Source organism: Pinus tabuliformis, chromosome 7 (assembly GCF_031772625.1).
Source record: "Pinus tabuliformis cultivar Carrire ecotype Pingquan chromosome 7, CPIR1, whole genome shotgun sequence".
Taxonomy (NCBI): Eukaryota; Viridiplantae; Streptophyta; class Pinopsida; order Pinales; family Pinaceae; genus Pinus; species Pinus tabuliformis.
In genome coordinates this window covers 1,770,090,821-1,770,096,887 of record NC_142293.1, presented here as the reverse complement: position 1 = coordinate 1,770,096,887, position 6,067 = coordinate 1,770,090,821, and positions in this window count along the sequence as shown.

Here is a 6,067-nt window from a genome sequence, read left to right as displayed (position 1 = left end):
ACCGGATGGTGATATAACTTTAAGGCTTCAGGTGATGAATTTTTTGAGGATGCCGAGTGCCGATGAGCGATATCGCATCGCATCGGGGAATAGATGCAACACAATGATTAGGAAAAGATCTTGCCGAGTGCCGATTGTGACATCGCATCGCATCGGGGGTAAGACTCGAGGGTCTTATCAAAGTGCATGAGATCCTGCCGATGGCCGATAGCGATATTGCATCGGGTCGGGGTGAATAACTTAAAGTGTTTTTCTCCCACATGAGGCAGCGCCGATAGCCGATCGTCGATATCGCGTCGCGTCGGGGCGTGAGTTATGTGCCTTTATTAGGTGTGCATGGAATATCGCCGATCGCCGACAGCGATATCGCATCGGCGGAGAACAAGGTGCCGTTTTAATGTATTTCTCATGTCATTGCGATATGCGATCTTGCGATCGCTCTATCGCAATAATAAAAGATTGCTTTATTGTTGAAACACTATTATTCAAAAAGGTTTAAATACATAAAATCATTTGATTATCATACCTTTTTGAACACAAAAGCATTGATGCCAATTAAATTTTAAAAGGGACCCATTCCATATAATAATTTTTTGTGTAAATGAAAATGTTATGAAATGGGGGGTTGTTGTAGAGCACAACAATTGGCGATTCGCTGGAAGAACCAGTTATCTCTCAAACTAATACAAACACTTAAGCTTTTCAAAACTTGAAACTCAATCAGAAGGGAAAACTTCTAATTTAACTGGATATTCATGCGTTCTGAACAAAGTGAACTTATCCTGTTAACTTCTTTCCTTTTGGTTTCAAGAAAAATAAATACATTCTAAGTCTTTAAAATAGGCCTTTATTGGTTTATAATGATAAAACAAAAACTTTCCCAAATCAGCTTTTATAATTAACCCCTCTGTCATAGGTAGAGCCTCTATTTCCAGCAAACGTTTATAGTCTCGACAGGGATACCTTTTAACCATAGTATTGTTCACTTTTCCATTCACATAAGAGTGTAGTTAACAGAATGAATCCAAAATATGTTCTCATATTTTAATTTTCACCTGTTTTTTCTTCTTTGTCATTGATAAGATAAAAAGCCATTGTCCTGGTTTGGTGGCCAGCTGTTGACAATGCCATTCACTGGTAATAATTTAACTGAACAAGCTGGCTCGTGATGAGACCTCTTGTCTTGAAATTTCAAGCCATTACCCTGTTTTGGTAGGCAGTATTGGTAATGTCAGTCAAACTATTTTCCTATGAACATGGTAAGCAGGCTTGTAATAAGACCTCTTATCTTTAATCTTTTTATATTTTAGAATTACACTCTGAGTAACCATAAACTTTAGTGAATGGGGTGAACAGTTTTCTCCTTAAGAGCTGATGGATGACAGGTGAAGAGTTGAAGATGCTGAAAATGGGTTAGCTTCTATCTTAAAATGGATAACCTTTGGAGACCAGTTTTGAAAACAGAAAATGATTAATAGAACTTTTACATCTTGAGAAGAGTCTTCAAAAGTTAGATTGTAATTTCAGAACACAAGGATATCTAGTTTCCTAAAAATTATTCCTTTTGATTGAGAGTTCTACTATCTAAAAGCAAATATTCTTATTATTTTGTGAGACAGCTTGTTCAAACACAGCAAAAGGTCAATGGGGATACTCTACAGTTTTATTTCCTACTGATCCTACAAACTACACAAATCTACAAAGAGGAGAAGGGATTACCTTCTCAATTAAAGAATTTCTTCAGGATCAGGCCATTAAAAGGGAGAGAATCTCTCAACCCTGATAAGTCTTGCAACATAAAGGTTGAATGGCCTATCTTCTCACAGATCTGAAATGGTCCAAGCCACATTTTCTGAAATTTGGTATGCTTACCTTTATCTTCATGTGCCTTATCCCATTTGAGAACTAAGTCACCAACTTGAAAGTGTTTGGAACCGGATGAGGTTAAGTCAAAGGATGATTTGATGATTTGTTGATGTTTGGCATGAGTGATTCTGGCTTTTTCCCTTTCTTCTTCTAATTTGAGAATTTTGTCATGTCTAAGTTGGATGAAAGAAGGAGTCTCTTCAATGTACTGTACTAGGGCTAAAGAGGGTAGAACAAGATTCATAGGCAATACTGCTTCATTCACATATACCAGATTAAATGGGGAGGAACCTATAGAAGCCTTTTGTGTTATTCTATCAGCCCATAATGCAAACACTAAAGATTTGTGCCAGTTTCTATGATTTTGTTCAACAGTTCGCTTAATGATTTTCATGAGATTCTTATTAGTAGATTCGGCTAAACCATTTCCCTGGGGATAATAATTAGCAGAATATTTCAGTTTAAATCCCATTTTAATAGCGAAATCATATATAGCATTTCCTGAGAAATAGGAAGCATTATCAAAAACGAGAGCATTTGGGACACCAAACCTGGTAATGATGAATTGGTCTATGAACTCGATAATTGCCTCTGAATTTGCTACCTTCAAAGGAATAGCCTCTACCCATTTGGTAAAATAATCGGTAGCAGTGAGGATATACCTATGTTGTTTGGAAGATGGTGGAGTAATTTCCCCGATGATATCTAATCCCCATTGTTCAAATGGTTGTTCAATGTTGACAGGTTGCAGAGGGAAGGCTGATTTTCATTGTCTTCCACTAGAAGTTTGGCAATTGAAGCATTTTCTTACGTATTCATGAGCATCTCTAAACAGAGTAGGCCAATAATATCCAGCATGAATAACTTTGTGAGCTGTTGTGTCTGCTCCAAAATGTCCTCCTGTTGGTCCATCATGTAGCTCCTGCAAAACTTTTTTAGCTTCAGGTTTCTCAAGACATCTTAGTAGGATAGAATCATAATTTTGTCTAAAAAGCACATCATCAATAAGAGTGAAATTCTTCGCTTTTAACCTAATGGCCCTTTTATTTTTGTAAGATAAATTTGGAGGAGCATAACTGTTCTTCAAATAAAATATTAAATCTGCATATTGAGATTCAGAATCAGTGGCACTTATCTGATTGATTGATTCAGTCTGATCCATATCGCTTGATTCAGGAATGTTTGATGCTCCTGCCAATATCCTGCAAAAACCTTGGCCCCTAACAATCTTTGCTGGCTTTATTTCTAAGTCATACTCTTGAAGCGCTGTGACCCAATTGGCCCTTCTTTCACCCAGTTCTTTTTGAATTAATAGTTGCCTTACCGCTGGGAAAGGGACTATAATTTTCGTGTGAGTTTTCAAAAGGAAGGGCCTGTAATGTTTGACTGCTTTAAATACAACAAAGGCTTGTTTCTCCACATCAGAATAATTTAATTCGGCACCCTGAAGATTTGAGCTAAAAAATGAAATGGGTGCTTCCAAGTTGTGAGCATTTGGCTGCGTGAGAACTGCAGCATAGGATACATCGGACGCAACGGTATACAAAGTAAAATGATTAGAAAAATTGGGAGTATTCAAGGCTGGGGCATTGATTATTGATTGCTTGATAACATCAAAAGCTTTCTTTTCTTCTGATCCCCATTTGAAGACTGAATTCTTCTTGATCATTGTCTGAAGTGGTAATACAATTTGAGAAAAATCTGGAACAAATCGTTTGACAAAATTAATCTGACCCAAAAATGACTGCATCGATTTTTTATTGTGTGGGAAAGGGATTTCAGAAATTTCCTTAATCCGATCAGGATCAATATAAATGCCATCTTTGGATACTATAAAGCCTAAGAGTTTTCCTTGATTAAGAGCAAAGAAAGACTTCTTTGGGTTTAGAGAAATACCATATCTTTTGCATCGCTGAAAGATTTGATTTAAGTCATGCAAATGATTATATCTCTTTTTAGAATATACAGTAATATCGTCTAGATAGATGACTACCGATCGATTAATCAACCCTTTGAAGGCTATATCCATGGCTCTCTGGAATGTCACTCCCGCATTTATGAGTCCAAAAGGCATTTTCTGATATGCATAAGTTCCCCATTTTGTTCTGAATGTGGTTTTAAGTTGGTCATCAGGATGAACCAAAACTTGGTTATATCCGGAGAATCCATCAAGAAAGGACATCAATTCAGAGCCTGCTACTGATTGGAGGATTTGCTCCATAGTAGGTAATGGGAATTTATCTTTCAAGCTCACTTTATTGAGGTTCCTGAAATCAATACAGATTCGAATGTCGCCATTTTTCTTTCTGACTGGCACCATATTAGAGACCCAGTTTGAATGCCGGACCGGAAAAATAATTTTGGCTTTCAAGAGCTTATTAAGCTCCGACTTTATCTGGCTCTCTAAATTTGGATGTATTTTTCTTAACTTTTGCTGAATCGGTTTCTGATCAGGAAGCATAGGAATGGTATGCTGGATAATAGATGTATCATATGTCTTTAAGTCATCATATTTCCAAGCAAAGACCTGTTTTTGTTTTCTCAATAGTTTAATAAATGCTTCCTTTTCTTCCTGGGAAAGTCCTATTCCTAAGTTGATGTTTTGAGGAGCATCGTCAGTGCCTAGATTTATTAATTCAAACCTAAGGGTGGAACTTTGAAGCTTTGCATTAATTACAGGTTTAAACCTGTCTTTGATATCATAAAGGTCTTCAAGCTTCACCATGGGTTTGGGAATTGAATTTTCTTGAGGCGCTTGTTTCATCTGTAGATCATGATCATCTTCCTCAATGACTTAATTGTCATAGGATTTTTCCGAAGTTAGAAACTGCAAGATATCTTCGTCATGGTTAAATACTCTCCAATTAGTGACATTGTCAGGAATTGAAGGCCTAAAAAGTAATTCTACAGAAAATCTATCAAGGCTGTAGTCTTCAGAAGGTAGAAGCTTAGAAGCTACATTGGCTAGTAGGTCGGCTGCTGAATTTTGTGACCTAGGAATGGAAGAAATGTTGAAGGCTGAAAAGTGTGAGGTAAGATCCTGTACTAGCGATTGATAATGTTTGAGGTGACTTGAAAGACAATGAATTGCATTTCTCACCTGTTTGACAATGATTTCTGAATCGCCGAACACTTTTAGATATCGCACTTTAAGGCCGATTGCTTTATATAAGCCCTAGACTAAAGCTTCATATTCGGCTGTGTTATTAGTACATTCAAATTCTAACCTACAAGACAGCATTGTCTTTTCTCCTTGCGGACTAACCAAAATGCAACCTGCTCCTGAGCCTTCGCTGGACTTAGAGCCATCAAAATATAAAGACCAAAATAAAGGAGTATTAACAAAAATATCTACAATTTTCTCAGCATCATTAAAACATCTAGACTTATCAGTTTGTGAAAAGTTTTCAATCTGAGATGTAAAATGATTAACTGAAAAAGGAGATGGTTGGGCAACAAAGTTGCCAAAGAATGATTCTGACGAATAGTTCCCCAAAATGTTGTTGTTGAATGCCACAGGTTGGTTTTCTTGCTCAAATTCAGTAACTGTGTGGGTCATATGCTTCTCCCGATCGATCCTTATTTGATTTGGCTTTCCCTTGTAGGGAAGCCACATATGTGACCAATCTGTGGAAATATACCCATGCAGTTTTTCGGACCAATCTCTACTCAAAATTAAACCATAAAATTCAGGTATGTCGGCAATTAAGATGTCAATCCTCTGTACAATCTTGGGGTCGGTAGACAACCTGATGGTTACAGAATTAATTTCTCCCACGACCTGCACTTTAGTCCTATCCAACTGTACGATATGAATGGCAGACTTCTGGGGTTCAATGTTCAGCTTAGAGCAAACTGAAGCTGGCATTATATTAGATGAGGCCCCTGAATCAATTAAACAGTTGTGCAGGTTTCTATTATAAATCTCATAAGTCAACAGGAAGGGTGGAGTGTGAGAATTTGATTTATCTCCAATTAGAACTGAATCGGTAATTTCAACCATACCTGCAGGAGGTTGACCTGAGTCGTTGGCAGCTCTTGCACTGGGAAGGGGAGTAGAGGGAACAACATTCAATTCTTTAAGAAGTAACTTTTGTTGATGCTTTAGTTTGCTAAGTTCAAACATGGTTATATTTGCCTTAGTTTTCTTCATGTCATCGACAATGTTATATTCCATTGAATCGGATACCACTAGTGTCTT